We start from the raw sequence: 19991 nt of genomic DNA, 5'->3' as shown, positions 1-19991 counted from the left end.
ACCAGCAACAGTGTGTGAAAAGCTTGTGAAGAGTTACAGAAAATGTTTGGCCTCCGTTATTGCCAACAAAGGGTACATTACAAAGTATTGAGATGAACTTTTGTTATTGACCAAATACTTATAATCCACCATGATTTGCAAATAAATTCTTTAAAAATCAAACAATGTGATTTTCTGTTTTTTTTTTTTTTTCTCCACATTCTGTCTCTCATTGTTGAGGTTTACCCATGTTGACAATTACAGGCCTCTATAATATTTTCAAGTGGGAGAACTTGCACAATTAGTGGTTGACTAAATACTTATTTGCCCCACTGTGTGTTGGCAGATGTTTTTTTAGATGCATTTTGGATCATTGTTTTTAGTAGTGCCATGTTTTACAGAGACATTAAGTATTGCATTTGATAAAAAATATGAACTACAATTAACTAACTGGGGGACTCACATTTTCATACTATAATACAGGGGGGAAATGCATTTAGTTTGATGTGTGTTTTTAATTGGTCTTGTGGCAATGGTTGCAAATGATTTACCCCCATGTTTGCTTTAGCTAGAATTGTTTGTTTAGGCTTTAGTTTCAGTTGTCGTCCCTGTTTGTATGAGAGCACACACGCTGCTGAAGTGAATTTATTTTGGCTCACTGAATGGGCCTGAGGCAAAAGAAATCTTAAAAATATAACAGGACTCAGCCAACTGATTCAAGGATTAATAGAAATCATTACTGAAGGTAGTTAGACCAGGAATGTTATCATTTTACAGGAATAAAAAAAATGAATGAAGGAAGGAACGACTGAATAAATAACAAAAAAATGGTTGATTAAAATAAAATAATATTTTTTTTTTAATGTTGAAAACAAGCAATGTCCCTCTGAAAAGTATAGATACAAAAATATACAATATATATGTACAGTATATATGAACATATGTGCAGAATGAGGGCTAAATAATTATAATTATTAAATTAAAACATTTTTAATATCTGTTTTTTTTCCCAGTTCTTCAGTTTTATGCAACAATTGGTTGGAAGCAAGAAAAAAGACTATAAATTCTAAAGAGTTGTCCGATCACGTCACTTTCAAAGTATCGGAATCGGCATAAAAATATCGGACGTGCCTTTTTTTAATATGTATATGTTTTTTAATTAAATCGTTTTCTAATTGTATTTAACGTTACAGACATAATATGTTACACTCATCCAGAGTCTTTAGTTTAGGCTCAAGGTAGGGTTATCAAATCTATCCCGTTAACGGCGGTAATTATTATTTTTTTTTTTAAATTTATCACGTTAACGCAATTAACGCATGCACTGCACGACCCACTCACGCATTGTCGCGTTCAATCTGTAATGGGGCCGTTTTACCTATATATAGAGCTAAAAGGAAGTGTAAATGAGTAGAGTGAATTTTGGCAGCCTTTTTTTAATTGGCTAAAGCCTTACAATCCCTCTCCCTATGATTAGAAATATCGTTGGAAGCAATGTGAGGAAGAAAGGTAGTAATTGTTCTTTTTCTTAACACCCTATGTCATTTCCCAACGCAGAGAAGATATATCAATTGGTACCACTACGCACAGTCATGGTTGCACTTCCCATCATGCATTTGGGCAGAACAGTTATATGGCTACAGTATCATTTACTGAAAGCTCAACAAATACACTAGATGGCAATATTTAGTCACAATATAGAAATTCACATTTATCCTTTAAGAATTACAAGTCTTTCTATCTGTGGATCCCTCTCACAGAAAGAATGTTAATAATGTAAATGTCATCTTGTGGATTTATTGTCATAATAAACAAATACAGTACTTATGTACTGTATGTTGACTGTATATATTCGTCCGAGTTTTATTCATTTTTTTTTTTTTAATGCATTGCCAAAATATATATGATGGGGGGAAATTATCGGGAATGATTGGAATTGAATCGGGAGCACCAAAAAAAAGAAATCGGATCGGGAAATATCGGGATCGGCAGATACTCAAACTAAAACGATCAGGATCGGATCGGGAGCAAAAAAACATGATCGGAACAACCCTAGTTCTTGTGCTTTATAATCAAGAATCAACAGCAGCCAGTATGCTTGCAACAGCTAGTTGTTGAATGTCAAAAAGGCGGTAGTTGGGCTCCTGTCCTTAATGCACTACAAATATACTGTAGGTCCTCTGACATTACAGGTGATGTCAAAATGAAGGGCAGCAGGTAAATTCTCTGCAAAATGGTCTTTTCTCTCGTCGTCCTCAAAACTAAAAACTAGAATCTCCACAATTACACCCCTGGGGAAGAATTCCATTTCTTATCTTGGCTTGTTGAGTCGATGCAGAGTCAATACAGCAACTTTGGGCATAGATATGCCAACACATCAAAATTGGTAACACTTTATTTGAGTGTTTATTAGTGTCAAAGCCAAGGACTGGTATAATACTGACGTGATACCTGTCATTGACATGAATGAATGCTTATGACAGGTGTCTTTTAGTGCCGTAACCCTAAACAAAAGACATTTGGAACAATGTCAACTTTGACTCAAAAGTGACATAATTTACTCAATGACACTTAATGGCATCTGTCATAAGCATCCATTCATATTCATGACACTCTCATAACAAAGATTCAAACAAAGTGTAACTAAAACATTTAAAGGTCTCAGAATTTATTTTTGTGTTTCGGTTTTCAGCTGTGGTTTTCCCATATTGTGGTTTTGGTTTGGGCTAAGAATGTTCTTTTCAGTGCATCCCTAGAATAAACTATTTTCATGCACGTATTGTTTTATTTCTCAAACATTGTTATGAAATGATCCAGTGACCAATTCAAAGAGCAGTTTCCTAAGTTTTATAAGACTGCCACAGGGGCACTGTTGTCGTGTTGGAATGGGACCTAATGCCTTGCCCTTTGTGCTCGGCCTGTGAGAACTATTGGGATGTCCCGATCCGATCACGTGATCGGAAATCAGGCAGATCGCACCATTTTTCAGAAGATCGGAATCGGGAGAAAATAATCAGGTTTTTAATTAAAAAATATGTATTGATGTTTTTCTGCTTCATGCTCATGCAGCCTCTCACTCTCCCTCCTGCTGCTTTTGTTGGTCAGCAGTGCACTGGAGTTTGCTAGATAAAGTTAACAATGACTGACAGGTGCGTGGCTTTGATCTTGCCAGAGAAGCTTGGTAGCTCTACGATCAAAGGCAAAAATTCTTTCAATAATCATTTAGCTTGTTACACACTAGCGGTAGTGTGCTGTGGCAACTCATTGTGTAAGTGAGAGGCTGTTCTCAGCACCTTAAGCGGATTTGAGTGAAATTTGTAAATTAACAGGAAATATAAATTGATTCTGAGTACAATTCCTTAGATTATACAGGCATTTTCTATTGCTTTTCCTTATTAAAATATTGCAAAGTAAAATCATTTTTTTCTTTTTAACAACCCTCTACAATCTGTGGATTCACAATTTATTTTTCTCTTATTATAGAAGACAAAATATGCCCACTTTAGAGAACTTTACAAAGTCACAACACGCAGCCTTTTAACTGTGCTCCAGCCACAGGCTGAATCTGCCACTGGAAAGAAAATTTCACTTTGAGGTGTGGCCACTTTCTTTCAGTCTTTGAGAAAATAAGCGCAACGGAAAAACAACATTTTATGGTATCACCCTCGAGTGCAGTGTTTAAATTCCCGTAACGTTTAGAAGTGGCCTCTGGAATGTGTATGCAACTCTACACACAGGCTCTACAAAGGGGGAACATATCATATTGCTTATATTGCACTGATCTGGCTAACACTGTCTGCATTTAGTTAGCAGAGTGATGCGTTTAAGGCAAGGGTGTCCAAATTATTTTCTCCTCGGGCCACTTTCAGAAAAATCAGAGGATGCAAGGGCCAATTTAAAATCCTTCCACTTTCATTTGTTTAAAGATCAGAATCGGGTAACCAAAAATGATCAGGTTTTAAAAAATGTTAGTAGTATTAACGAGGGATGTCCCAATCTGATCACGTGATCGGAAATCGGGCCGATCGCACCATTTTTCAGAAGATCGGAATTGGGTGAAAAGGATCGGGTTTTTAATTTAAAAAATACTTTCAATTTCTGCTTCATGGTCGTACAGCACCACAGCCTCTCACACTCCCTCTTGCTAAGCAGTGCGGCCAAACTGTCCAGCTTGCATTTGGAACTTAAAGTTAATGATGATTGACTGGTTTTTAGCTTTGATCTTGCCAGAGAAGCTTGGTAGGTCTACGATCAAAGGCACAAACGTGTCAATCATTGTTAAACTTGCATAAGTGTGCTGTGGCAACTCATTGTGTAAGTGAGAGGCTGTTCTCAGCAGCGTGAGCGTCAAAACGTGACTGGACTCACTCAATGAAGCATTTAGTAAAGAAACATTTTTATACATTATTCTTGTTAACAAATAATTCACATTATGATCATGGTGGGACAGAAACAGGTTTGGAACTGTTAAAAAAAAATAAAAAATAAACTTTTTTTTCTGTATTGGATCGGGACTTTGTATCGGGAGATTCTCAAAATCAGGTGACTCTGACTCGGGTGCAAAAATATGCGATCGGGACATCCCTAGCATTAATTCATTAGCTGCCATTGACGTTGATAGACATCCACTTCATTTTGACTTTCTTTTTATATTGTTTACTTGCTGCCAGCCGTCAAGACAAGTTGGATGGATATCTATAACTGTCAACGGCAGTGAATGAGTTAAGGGCTACAAGCAACAAAATAATCCAGATATATTAGGATGTCACAAAATATGTATTAAAACTACTGAAACAAACTTTGCAGAAAAAAGAGGAAATGTGTACCGGCAGCAAAAAGGCAAGAAAACCACAGCTCAATTTATCACACTTCATTTTTATACATATAAATATATAATTTATGTAAAACAAAATACAGTAGGCCTACTGAAGTTCACGTTTCCAGCAATTTCAACATGAGAGGTTTCAATGCTCTAATGGAGAGGCACTGTTTAGGTGACTAGCTCTCTCTAGTGTTTGAACTGAAAAGTGCAAAAAAATGTGTGCTGATTAAACTGTTGTTTGGACACCTGTTTTAGGGCTCGAAAAAAGAAGCGCTCACCGGCATGAAAAGTAGAACTGGGGATTAAACAAAACAACAAATGCTATATATAAAATATATCTATATGCATGTCTAAATATAATGTATATAAAATACAGTATACAAAAAATAGATAAAAGTTTTTATAGATTGTCCACACGCACACAAAATGGACCTGGAAAAAATGAGGGTAGGGTACACGTCCCGCTTCAACAATATGGCACAGCTAAATTGTACTCCAATGTGATGTAGGGCGTCAGTGGCGTTGTTAGGCCTATTTTAGAGGGGCCTCAGCTTCAGCCCCCCTAAAATACTCTTAAGCACCCCAAAATAATTTGGTGGTTTTTATGAAATTTTTTTTTTTATAATAATAATACAAAAAATGCTGACATATTAACAAGGAAGTTACCAGAATATTAGTTTAAATCAATAATCATATAACCTGTCATTATTAACTTAAATCTGATCACAAATTTTTCAGTTTCCCTTACTTCATAGAGTAAGGCAGAGCGCCCCTTCAATGCGTCGCTATCCAATCCATTCCACTTGTTCATATTGAGAATGCCCACATCTCTGAAATGTGACAGTTTTGATGAGACAGTTTTAAAATTTTGACATGTCGAAAGTAGACAGAAGGGAACTAATGCAAAAACAGGAGCAATTTTAACAAATTTAACGGTTGATTCACAACATTAAATGACTTCCAAACATAGCAAAGGTTTTATATATATATATATATATATATATATATATATATATATATATATATATATATATATATATATATATATATATATATATTAGGGCTGTCAAACGATTAAAATTTTTAATCGAGTTAATTACAGCTTAAAAATTAATTAATCGTAATTAATCGCAATTAATCGCAATTCAAACCATCTATAAAATATGCCATATTTTTCTGTAAATTATTGTTGGAATGGAAAGATAAGACAAGATGGATATATACATTCAACATACGGTACATAAGGACGGTATTTGTTTATTATAACGATAAATCAACAAGATGGCATTAACATTATTGACATTCTGTTAAAGTGATCCATGGATATAAAGACTTGTAGTTCTTAAAAGATGAATATTAGTACAAGTTATAGAAATGTTATATTAAACCGCCTCTTAATGTTTTCGTTTTAATAAAATTTGTAAAATTTTCAATCAAAAAATAAACTAGTAGCCCTATTCTGTCCTCAATGTGTGTGAGTACACAAATTGACAGATAGCGAACATAAGTTCCAAAAAGAAATCAGACGGTGTGGCAAAGTTGCATGGGCTTTACTGAAGTCATCTCTTTTTGACAGGAGCACGTTTCTTGTATTTTTGTAAAACTGAAAATAACAAGGCAATGTGTCAATAACTTGCATGAATCACAAAATAACATAAAATGTACACACACGTGTCCATTTGAGCAGTAGCACTAGCCAATTAGCTCACAAGCATCTAACAATGTAACTGCATTTCACCATATATGTGAACAAATTCAAATACACATCATCAATAACTATCTAATGCTCATGAATATAAACAAAGGAGGAATATAACTCAAGCGATGCATGTATTAGACACAAACAGTGTGATGGGGCTATGAGAACTGCCACTGAATACTGGATGCGGACGTTAGCTGGTCTGAATAGCACTGTCTATTAGTGTGAGTTCGCGTCGACATATAATCACGTCAGAAAAGCGCGCCGAAACCCAAATAATCAGCTGCACTGAATCGCCAGCAGAGGGCGACATTACGCCACATCACATATGCAAGTCACACCCAAGCGCCAGCAGAGGGCGGAAAAACTCCATAAAACACAATTAACAAGTTGGCCTTTCACTGTACTGACATTTAAATCTGTCTGAGCGGGCCTAGTGCGTTAATTGCGTCAAATATTTTAACGTGATTAATTTAAAAAATTAATTAACGCCCGTTAACGCGATAATTTTGACAGCCCTAATATATATATATATATATATATATATATATATATATATATATATACGTGTGTGTGTACATATATATATATATATATACGTGTGTGTGTGTATATATATATATATATATATATATATATATATATATATACACGTGTGTGTGTATATATGTGTATATATATATATATATATATTTTTTTTTTTTGGGGGGGGGGTGAAGAAAAAAACATGAAAGGTAACACCAGTTACTTTGCCAAGTAACTAATTACTCTTACATTCAGGTAACTGAGTTACTAACTCAATAACTTTTGGGGAGAAGTAATTTGTAACTGTAATTAATTACTTTTTAAAAGTAAGATTAACAACACTGGTCATAAAGATGAAGTCTGCAGAATGAAAAGTAATTTTATTTTGCCAATTTGTTGCCCAACACAATTTGCCCGCAACTATTGCTGATCACTTCTCAGAATTAGCAAAAGAAATGTTCCCTGACTCAAAGATTGCATCGGTAAGTCAATTTTATCAACTGACCTTTTCAATTTATAATTGAATAAAAGTCACTGTTAAATATTATTAATCATGATGTAGCTGAAGATATTGATTGTTGTTTGATTGCACCAGATTATATGTGTTACATTATTACCAATAAATTCATATTATTTTTAAAAGTGAGTTTTATTTTTGTTTCATATTGCACGCTACATACGACATTGGAAGATTAGTCACCAACTTGTAAGGGCATACTTCACTATTTGTAAGATTGCCAACGGCCTCGGGTTGACAGGTATGGTATGCGTTCACGTACATCCTGGTCATTTCCTGGGGGCCAGCACCCCCAACCCACGTTCTTAAAACCTAGTGACGCCCCTGGATGTACCTCTAAAAAAAAACGAGCAGTCTGAAAATGAAGCTAACATTTTAGTGGTAAACACTTGTTTTAAAGCACAATTACATTGAAATCGTGGTTAATACTGTGCCAACGCTTGAGCTTTCAAATAACCGCCTTTTATTACTTCTGAAAACGATGTGTTTCATTCGAAAACCGAGCTGAGCGCAACTACACCCCGAGAAAATTAGTTCCCTTTCGGTTACTATAGTTGTGAATCTGTTTAAAGTTTGTGATTGTGACTCAGGACTTTGTTGAAATATATTCTGAGTTGGAAAATGTTATTTTATTGAGTTTATATAATCTATGCATTACTTTAATTGACGTGTCTTGGGTCTAATAAAAACAAAATAAAAATCACTCTGTCGTGACATGCTGCATCCAAAAGGTAGCGCCATTGTACCAAAAACGTCGTTGTTGATAGTGTCAGGTGTTTAAAAATATATAATATATAGTATATATATTAGTGTATATGCGTACTATTAATTTAGTTTCTTAAACTCTGCATCAGCAGATTGAAAGTCCCATTTTGAAGATTTGCTGCTGAATCAAAGCCATAATGGTGTAACGATCCACTACAAATTAAGATAAGTGAGCTTGCAAGTTTGTGGAACGGTAGGTTATGCAGCCAACAAACTTGGGAGCCATCCACAAATCACTTTGTATGAACAGAAGCATTCCTCTGTCCCCCTTGGGTGCACGAGCCTTTATTTGAGTTGCCGCCATGATTCCGTGATATATGCCGGGGCCAAGAAGTCATTTGGCTTTCAATTTATTAGCTTGCTGATTTATGCTCACTGTGGAGGCTGTGTTGGTGACTCCTACCACAACACCCACCCTTTTTTACTTTACGCCCTAAAGATCTGGTAATGGATGATGTGAGAGCTGAGCAAGTTGGATAATTTGAAAAGTTGGGGGATGTGGAGCAATATAAAAGTTTATAAACCGGCAATTTATCTTTGCAGATTGACTCACTATGATTAAAAGCGATGGCAGCATGTTAAAATGGGTTAGACTGTCTCACAGTTCTGAGATTTTGGGTTCAAATATACAGGTAGGCTTTCCAGTCCATCATTTGTGCAATTTGTGTTGGGGTTTCTGCAAATACTCCAGCTTCCTGTAATGTTCCCAAAAAGAGGCATTTCAGTTCAAATAAAGTCACTGGACACCAAACTAAATGTCATAGCAAAACATGTAAATAATAAATATTAATGATAATAAATAAATAAAGTGCTTGTATAAATCATATAAAGTACATCCAAACTTTTAGGATTATACATTGTTCCATTCAGCAAATCCATGAGACAATTTCTTCGATGCACAATGTTTGAGAGCAGCATATTTGTGGTGTTACAAGGTGTTCAATGCCTTTCTTCTGACTAACAGCCTGCGTGGAGCCTCTTCCCATGACCACCGCTGGGAAGGAGGAAGCTCCATTACTATATGACTCACAGGGAAAGAAAGAAAAGTTAGAAAGAAAGAAAAAAACAAGACCGTGAAGCAATTGGCTGCGTTTTCGAGCAGCTTTATGAGTAATCTGCGTCCACATCCTGCATGGACCGTCTTACTTTCCTCTCACTTTTTCCATTTCACGGACTTAAATTGAATTTCATGAAGGAACCTAAATGAAGTTAACTCTGAGAAACATCAGCATCCTATGCGGAGAATCACTCAGTCAAAAGATGGCAAAATAAATATCTTTTTCTTTGAGCCAAGGTGATCACACCCTTTGTTGCAGTCGAAAGTTTTGTCAGGTGTATACCGATGGTGTGGGGGATGTGCAGAGAGCGTGGCTGCTGACAGGCCTGATGCACCAAGCGTGACACTCCCAGTCCACAAGTGATCTAAAAACCAGATGGAGCCAACAGGGTTGGCGTTGAGGTATGCTGATAATCAGCAATGTGAGCTTTCATAACACACATGCGTTCCATGCTAAAATCTTGGATTTATGAACTGCCACCGCCTATTGTTCCCAGTTGACTTCAAGCAAAATGCAAACTAACAACACTCTGGACGGGCTGCAAGCAAATGACAGGGCACATATAGAGACAGAAAACCTTACATCAACACTCTTTCTGTGATTGAAATGAACCCACAATCACTGCATGAAAGTCAAACTAGTGCATTGGTTTTCAAGGAATAATGTTTTAGGAGTGGGAACCTCTTGGTACCTCTTGATACGATATGATTTGCGATACAAAGCTCATCATAACGATAATATGACGATATGGCGATACGATTATCGATACATTGGTCAGGAAATCATTCTAGGATATTCTAAAAAGAACTAATAAACAGAAAAACAAGCTTCTGCTGTGAATTAGAATGAGTTTATCATTAGTAGACTTACAATCCATTTGAACTGGGAGGGTGGCAGCAAATGAACATTCGTTTATTCGCTGCCATCCCTCCCACTTCAAACGGATTGAACGTCTATGGCCATCAGTGGCAGCCAATGCCAGGCAATGAGGTCATTTTAGGCGATTTAAGGTCATTTACCTGTTGATTTTCAAAAAATCCCTGTTGATTTTTTATGGGTCACTTCCTGTTTATTTTGAGTTACAGAACAGGAAGTGACCTGGGACCGAATTGGAAAATTGGACCGAATGACTGTGAATGCTCTGTTTTTGAATGAACGAACTTTCCTAGTCTAAATGGATTGGGCATCAAGCACCGTCACTGGCAGCTTTCAAGTTAACTGAGACACTATTATGGTGGAGGATTTTGGTAGCAACTTGATGTTTTTTTGTTGTTGTTTTTTTTAACACTGACACGTTAAAAAAACGATATCTCGATTCTTGACAGGAGCATATCGATAACCTTTTGGGATACAAAGTATCACGATATATCACCATTTCGATATTTTGTCACACCCCTATAATGTATCCACTTTTGCTTCTCCTCACTAGTGCTGAAGGTGAACTTGGGTCTATCCCAATTGACTTTGGTTGAAGTACACCCTGGGTGGTTCGCCATAAACAAATTAAGAAAATGTTATTAGAAACTTTCTATTCTTCTTTTCTTTCTATTATATTCTTTTTTATCTTTTTACTTCTATTAATTGCAATCTTTGAAAATATAATTGTTTTATCTTTTAAAAGTTATTTTTCTGGTCTTTGTCTAGGCTTGTGTCAGTTTTGGTCATGTCACTGTCTGGGAACTATTAACTTCTTGTTTAAAACAAGTCCGCTTTTTCCTTTCAACACAAAGCAAAAAATCAACTAAGGCTAGGTTCAGATCGCAGGTCTTAATGCACGAATCCGTTTTTCTGACTCGAGTGAGGCATTAACTTGACGGTCTGAACGTGACAAGTCACATAGAAGTGGACCATTTCAAATCTGATCTGGGTCACTTTCGTATGCGGTTTAAATCCACTCTGGGCCACATTTTACCAGAATCTGGTGGTGGTCTGAACTGTCAAGTCTCCGAAATCGGAATTCATGCACCAATTACAACAGCAAAGAACAAAAGAGACAGGGCGCACGTTAGCGATGGAGCTGTGCATTAGTGTTAGCGCCTAGCTTAAATGCGGCTTTTAGGGAAGAGGCGAGCTTGGCAACACTCATAAAATGGGGGGGGGGGATAATCCTGAAAATGCTCGTTTTTCCTTCTGTGCTCCAAATGAGCAATACAGTGGTACCTCATACGGAGTTAATTTGTTCCAGGACCTAGTTTGTAAGTCGAAATGGTCGCATGTCGAGCAAAATTTTCCCATAAGAATTCTAATGTGGCGGATGTGTTTTGAGTGGTGTACCTGAACGCACCACGTGGCTGACGTGAGAGAGAGAGAGGACTTCTTACTTTCACTTTTCATGTTCTCTCGTTGGCATCAGTAGGCATGTTGTGTTGCAAAAGTTCTGAAATAAATGATTAAAAAGCTGACGAAGGTGGCGATTTCTTTGGCGATGTTATAACAATAATATTTGTCACCTTAACTTATAAAGACTGGCGAACAAAGGTCGGAGGAGGACCGTCAAGATTGTAGACATTCTACGGCCGTATTGTAGAGCCAGTTTACAGACGTGTATGCCACGTTCATATTTTTCTATCATTTTGATCTTCATTTATATGGTAAGCCTCATATTTTTCCTTTTTTTACCATCTGCACTAACATTCTTCGAACCCATGTTGATTTCTCTTACAAGAAAATCCGTAGTGCATCCGTTTTGGGGAAAAAGAAAGAAACTGCGGCGCTGTCATAAATTGTCGTATTTCGAGCATGTTGTCAAATGTAGAAACAGACGGCGAGTCAAATTTTACTTTTGATGTCGAAAAGATTGTGTGTCGAAGCAATCGTATGTGGAGGTACCATTGTACTTCAAGATTGTTTACATGGCCGAGAGTCGGGGCAAAGTGTCCGTATATGTGTGCGTCATGCATGCACAGTGCGTATAAACTATCAAGCCATATAAAACTGACTAAACTGAGATTATTTACAGTATGTCTGTTATTTGTGTCCTCTTTTTGAAAATCTAAATATGATCATCCTGGAATGACATTAAGCCAGCATTTGTTTTGATGCTCCAGCGCATGCTGGTCAGTTTGCACAGCCCATCTAGGACTGCGAATTAGTGCGCATGTGTGATACCTGAATGGGCTCATCGGACAAAAGCAGTCTGATTGGGCACGCCAAAAAACAAATATGACAGAAATTCGTAATTGTCCATTAAGACCTGCGGTATGAACCTAGCCTAAGTGACAGCACGTAACTAGAAAAACAATTGGCTTTTGGTATTTTTCAAGGCAAGCTAGCGGTTAGCACAGGGGTCGGCAACCTTTAACACTCAAAGAGCCATTTTGACCCAGTTTCCACAGAAAAGACATCACTGGAGCCGCACATAGATATACTGTAGACCAGGGTTCACTAAATCCCGACGACGGTGCCACTTTTCCTGTCGTGTTTTCCCGTCCCTCTCCCCTAACACACCTGAATCAAAAGATTATGTCATCAGCAACCTCTCCAGGTCCTAATAATGATCCTGATTATTTTGATTCAGGTATGTTGGAGGAGGGAGACATGGAAAACACGACAGGAAAAGTGGCACTGAGGTCCTGATTTATTGAACACTGCTGTAGACATTTGAAATTGCATCAGCACGATTTTATATATACATACTGTATATATATGTATTCTGTGTTGCATATTTGATTCCTTTTAGTATGCTTTGTGCCTGTGAATAGCGCAAAGACTTGTGGGTACACTCTCTGAGTGGTAACCATGACGTTACATAGTTGGTGAATTAATGAGCTGAACGAGTGAACTAAGTTAGGTCACGATTGCTATTTGGAAAGTGTATCACAAGTATTTGCTCCTGTGAATGGTGCAACGACTTGGAGGTACACCTCCTGGTGGGCAACCATAACTTTACATTGTGAGTGAATTCATACGTGAGAGTTCTGTTAACAAACACACAAAACAGTGAGCCTGTCCTGATCTGTTTACAAAAAGGAAGTTTTTTTTTTTTTTTTTTTTTTTGACTTAAGTCTCACAAGCGCCAGAATAAATTTGACACACATAATAATTTATTCAATATAATACAGAGCCGCACCAGAGGGTTCAGAGAGCTGGATGCGGCTCCAGAGCCATGGGTTGCAGACCCCTGGGTTAGCACATTCTGCATGCTTTCCAATCAATACTGAGTTAAGAATCGCGTTTCCGACAATCCAGTATGGAATTTGCATGTTTTTCCCGTGCTTGCGGGAAATTTTGCTGGGTACCTTGGCTTGTGTCATCATTACAGCAAAAATATGAAGGTGTTACTGGAACTTACTACATAGTCACAAAGGTTTTGTAGTGGCGACACTTTGACCATGAACATGCTCTTATTTTCTTAAGCTGCTGCCCTTCTGAGGCATGACCTCACACTCAACCAAACTGGAGATCAGATGCCATTCACTCCTGAAATTCCCTCCCAAAACTTTCAAATAATTGCTTGTAATTATCATTATGAATTATTATTATTAGTATAATCAAACTGAATGACATCACGACTTGATAACATGCCTAGCTGAGTGACCACACAGCTTCCTCAATGATGAGCGAAAATAAACATAACTCCCTAGAGAAAACACACAAAAATCTACAATCAGCTGAGCGCTTGGGGGTAAATCTCTCTAAGGATGTCTTCTTGGCTAATTTCTGTCAACTAACCAAGGCTGAAGGGCTCTTGTTCCAAAAACAACATGGCCTGCGAGGTAGCCCATTGTGTCCTCCGCGAGGAGGAGGAGAAGGGAAAGGAGGAAGAAGAGGTCACCTTTAACTGACACAGTGGGGGAAGTAGAAGTGAGCAGGGATGCGAGTACAGCTGCAGTTCATAAACCGATAGCTTCCTTACAACCTCGCATCATTTAGAATTACATCGCTCATTGCAGTGTGGGATGTGCAAGTTGTTTCTGAACCCTTATCGCCTGGACTGTATGACTGTAGAATGACAAAATGAAGAAAGATAAGATTCTGAGCTATTTAATATAGAAATCAGCAGGATATTCTGCAGTGTTGTTCTTGGCAAGCGATGGGAGACCCTCCTCCACCCAGATCACCACGCAAATCCTGACACCACACCCCCACTCCACTGCCCATCATCCTCCTTGTATGATATTCATCCTCATACGCAGCTGGAGCACTCTGCTTGACCTGCTTCCAGGGTTAAGGTTAGAGCAGTCCTTATGAGGTTTAGTACTTATGAGCATTGACTGTTGTAAGACACATCAATGTACCCATAACTACCAGTAGTTAGAATTGCTACACATTAGGCCACTGGCCCATTTGGTGAACTTTATGTTGTTTTTCAACACGCAGTATTTACTACTTGTGTCATGCCAAGTAGGGTCTGGAAAGAACACAAGTGATTTTTTTTTTTTGGGGGGGGGGGGGGGGGGGGGGCATTAAAAAAACACATTACCCCATAGAGTGTTTCCATCCACATACAGTTGTGGTCAAAAGTTTACATACACTTGTGAAGAACATAATGTCATGGCTCTCTTGAGTTTCCAGTTATTTCTACAACTCTGATTTTTCTCTGATAGAGTGATTGGAACAGATACTTCTTTGTCACAAAAACATTCATGAAGTTTGGTTCTTTTATGACTTTATTATGGGTGAACAGAAAAAAGTGATCAAATCTGCTTGGTCAAAAATATACATACAACAGCGCTAATATTTGGTAACATGTCCCTTGGCCATTTTCACTTCAATTAGGCGCTTTTGGTAGCCATCCACAAGCTTCTGGCAAGCTCCTCTTGACAGAATTGGTGAAGTTCAGTTAAATTTGATGGCTTTCTGACATGGACTTGTTACTTCAGCATTGTCCACAAGTTCTCAATGGGGTTTAAGTCAGGACTTTGGGAAGGCCATTTGAAAACCTTAATTCTAGTCTGATTTAGCCATTCCATTATCACTTTTGATGTGTGTTTGGGGTCATTGTCCTGTTGGAACACCCAACTGCGCCCAAGACCCAATCTTCGGGCTGATGACGTTAGGTTATCCTCCTTCTTCATTATCCCATTTACTCTCTGTAAAGCACCAGTTCCATTGGCAGCAAAACAGCCCCACAGCATAATACTACCACCACCGTGCTTGATGGTAGGCATGGTGTACTTGTGGTTAAAGGTTAAACCTTTTCTCCTCCAAACATATTGCTGGGCATTGTGGCCAAACAGCTCGATTTTTGTTTCGTCTGACCACAGAACTTTCCTCCAGAAGGTCTTATCTTTGTCCATGTGATCAGCAGCAAACTTCAGTCGAGCCTTAAAGTGCTGCTTTTGGAGCAAGGGCTTCCTTCTTGCACGGCAGCCTCTCAGTCCATGGAGATGCAAAACACGCTTGACTGTGGACACTGACACCTGTGTTCCAGCAGCTTCTAATTCTTGGCAGATCTGATTTTTGGTGATTCTCGGTTGAATCTTCACCCTCCTGACCAATTTTCTCTCAGCAGCAGGTGATAGCTTGCGTTTTCTTCCTGATCGTGGCAGTGACAAAACAGTGCCATGCACTTTATACTTACAAACAATTGTTTGCACTGTTGCTCTTGGGACCTGCAGCTGCTTTGAAATGGCTCCAAGTGACTTTCCTGACTTGTTCAAGTCAATGATTCGCCAAAATTGCTAATTCGTGTTGCTGTATGTATATTTTTGACACAGCAGATTTGATCACTTTTTCTGTTAACCCATAGTAAAGTCATAAAAGAACCAAACTTCATGAATGTTTTTTTGTGACAAAGAAGTATCTGTTCCAATCACTCTATCGGAGAAAAATCAGAGTTGTAGAAATAACTGGAAACTCAAGAGAGCCATGACATTATGTTCTTCACAAGTGTATGTAAACTTTTGACCACAACTGTATGTGAACATCACATTTTGGGTCTTGTAGGCCAAAATATTAACATTTGTATACAATAGTGGACTACATGAGACTAAATGTGACCTTCACATACAGTGGGGCAAATAAGTATTTAGTCAACCACCAATTGTGCAAGTTCTCCTACTTGAAAAGATTAGAGAGGCCTGTAATTGTCAACATGGGTAAACCTCAACCATGACAGACAGAATGTGGGGAAAAAAACAGAAAATCACATTGTTTGATTTTTAAAGAATTTATTTCCAAATTAGAGTGGGGAAAAAAGTATTTGGTCACCTACAAACAAGCAGGATTTCTGGCTGTCAAAGAGGTCTAACTTCTTCTAACCAGGTCTAATGAGGCTCCACTCGTTACCTATATTAATGGCACCTGTTTTAACTCATTATCGGTATAAAAGACACCTGTCCACAAGCTCAGTCAGTCACACTCCAAACTCCACTATGCCCAAGACCAAAGAGCTGTCGAAGGACACCAGAGACAAAATTGTAGACCTGCACCAGGCTGGGAAGACTGAATCTGCAATAGGTAAAACGCTTGGTGTAACGACATCAACTGTGGGAGCAATTATTAGAAAATGGAAGACATACAAGACCACTGATAATCTCCCTCGATCGGGGGCTCCATGCAAGATCTCACCCCGTGGCGTCGTGGCGCCTTACAATAATTCCCAGGCAGAAATTGTTTTGTAATTTGAACATATAAGCGTGCTAGTCCGAAGCAGTCTCATGCTATGCTTACACTTAACGATTGTAACAGTCATAGACTGAAAATTGAAAGTCTGCTTATGCTCAGCTTGTCAACTTTAAACTTGTACATAAGAATTATGCCTTAAGGAAAGTTCATCATCTGGAAAGTGACATTTTTGTGTACTTTCTTTTTTTTTTTTTTTTTTTTTTTTTTTAACAGTACTATCACAAACACAAATGGGGCATGCGATTTAATACCTCTTATTTCAAGCAAACATTGCAGAGGGACTACAGTATTTCATCAGTACTAATAAAACAAGCGAGTCAAATCAGTAGGTTGATTGCATGGCCTGTGGACTGTCAAGAGTGTGGAATGTCCCCACTGCTATTGAGTTTCATGAAAGTTATTTTTCATTGTCGAAGTGTGGTATGACTCTGGTAAGGGAAGTGGACGGACCATCTCATTCTGTAATCTCCACTGTTGAGGTATTCTATACTGACTGAACCGTCTTGCATTAACATTTGTTTCGCACATGTGGTAATTCATTATATACAAATACTTCCTAACTGTACTATTTACAGTACTATACTGTACTATACTATAGTCTTACAACTTCAGTACTTGTGTTGCATAATCAGAGGTGGGTAGAGTAGCCAAAAAAAAATACTCAAGTAAGAGTAGCGTTACTTCAAAATAATATGACTAAAGTACAAGTAAAAGTAGTCATCCCAAAAAAAAATGTACTCAAGCAATGAGTAACATTGTAACTGCTTACGTATGGAGCGCCGTTTGTAAAGCAGCACATGCTGAAAATTATGACAACATTTTCTCACATTTAGCGCCACACAGTGTTTAAAATGGTGTGAAATTTTTAGTCACTTTTTTTTTTGTACATATACACCATTTTTTAGCAACTTAAATATTTATTTTAAAATAAGAATTTTTGGACCTCAGTGCTTAAATTCAGAACTAAATATTTAATTCAAATCTTAAATTTATATCCTTTATCCTAAATGTTAAATCAGGAAACGGTCGGAACTAAATATTCAGTTCAATATGCAAATTGACACGACTGGAGATCGGAAGTAACAAAATAAAAGCTGGTGGAGCAGCTCAGACTGTCTGTTTACGTTGCTTGAAAATGAATAAAACCTACTCAACGGTGGCAGTCTGCTCTTAGACATGAGTCATTGTGATAATAACAATATATAGGTAAAATACATATTTAGGAGAACCTATTTAAAGAGTATTTTGTGTGCTCCAGCTTTTATTTTGTTACTGCCGGTCTCCAGCCATGTGAATTTGCATATTAACTAAATAGTTAGTTCCAACCGTTTCCTGATTTAGCATTTAGGATATAGGATATAAATTTAAGAGTGAAATTAAATATTTAGCTCTGGATTTAAACATTCAGGTCGAAAACTTCTTATTTAAAAATTAATATTTAGGTTGCTAAATAATGGTGTAAATGTGCAAAAAAGGTGAATCTAAAAATGTTGACACCACGTTTTCAACACTGTGTGGCACTAAATGTGAGAAAATGTTGTCGTAATTTTCGGCATGTGCTGCTTTACAAACGGCGCTCCATAGCTTACGATGTTTATTTTTTTGTTTTGTTTTTTAACAATGGTATTTTTTTCCTCAGCCCAAAGTTAACTATTTTTTATTATATTATATATTTATATAATATACTGTATATATTTTATTTATATTAGTAATACAACCCGTAGCAAAAAGTAAGGAATCACCAGTCTCGGACCAGAACTCACTGAGACATTTTATCATGTAGATAAACTCAGATAAAAAGCTTGAAAAAAATAATGAATTAGTTCAAAAGTGCAACTCTTTCGCATTCAGATACACTGAAAGAAAGGAATAAAAAAAACATTGTGGTGGTCCGTAAATGTTAATTTCATAGAGCAAGTGCAGGGACATATACAGTATATGGAATCACTCCATTCTGAGGGAAAAAAAATATGGACTCATGAGAAACAAAGAAATAACAATCAAAACACATATCTACTATTTAGTAGCGCCACCTCTGGCTTTTATGACAGCTTGCAGTCTCTGAGGCATGGACTTGATAAGTATTCTTCATCAATTTGGTGCCGACTCTCTTTGATTGCAGTTGCCAGATCATCCTTGCAGGTCGGAGCCTTGTTGTGGACCTTTTTTTTCTATTTCCACCACAGGTTATAAATAGGGTTGAGATCTGGGCAATTTGCAGGCCATGACATTGACTGGATGAATCTTTCTCCAAGGAATGCTTTAACAGTTTTAGCTCTGTGGCATGATGCATTGTCATCTTAGAAAATGACAAACATATTTTCAATTGAGGGGATATGAAAGCTGTCTAAATTATGTGCATTTATTGAAGATTTAACCACATCCATCTCCCCAGTGCTTTTGCGTGACATGCAGCCCCATATTACCAAGGACTGAAGGAATTTTGATGTCTTCTTCAGGCAGTCATCTTTGTAAATCTCACTGGAACAGCACCAAACAAAAGTTCCAGCATTATCACCTTGTCCAAAGCAGATTCTTGACTCTTGACACCTTGTCCAATGCAGATTCTTGACTCTTGACACTGTTTCTGGGTGTTGTTGATACTGTAGATCAATGGTTTTTCGCTTTGCATGTGAGAGTTTTAGCTTACATTTGTAAATAGTGATGAAATATGCACTCCTCTTTTATTCTAAGTACAGAGCAGTGATTCAGTGGTTGAATTAATGCAGTGCTTCTCAATTATTTTCTGTTAAGCCCCCCCACCCCCCAGGAGGATGTAAATGTTTCATGCCCCCCCAACTCTCTGTCACCTCTGTAAATAGTATCATTTGTCTATAACATTATTATTATTATAATAACTGCACCTCTTCAAAACACTGTGTCCTTTTTAATATTAAAGAAAAAAAATATGTCGATCAAATTTAAGTATAACTTTATCAACATTGTTTTGTATGTAACAGAAAAGACTGTGCATCACTGTGCCTGAATTTAAAAAAAAAAAAAGTACATCTGAACTGTAAAAATACACTGGAGGTACATTTATGACTACTGAATACT

Source organism: Corythoichthys intestinalis, chromosome 4 (genome assembly GCF_030265065.1).
Source record: "Corythoichthys intestinalis isolate RoL2023-P3 chromosome 4, ASM3026506v1, whole genome shotgun sequence".
NCBI classification, from domain to species: domain Eukaryota; kingdom Metazoa; phylum Chordata; class Actinopteri; order Syngnathiformes; family Syngnathidae; genus Corythoichthys; species Corythoichthys intestinalis.
Note: the sequence above shows the minus strand (reverse complement) of the source record.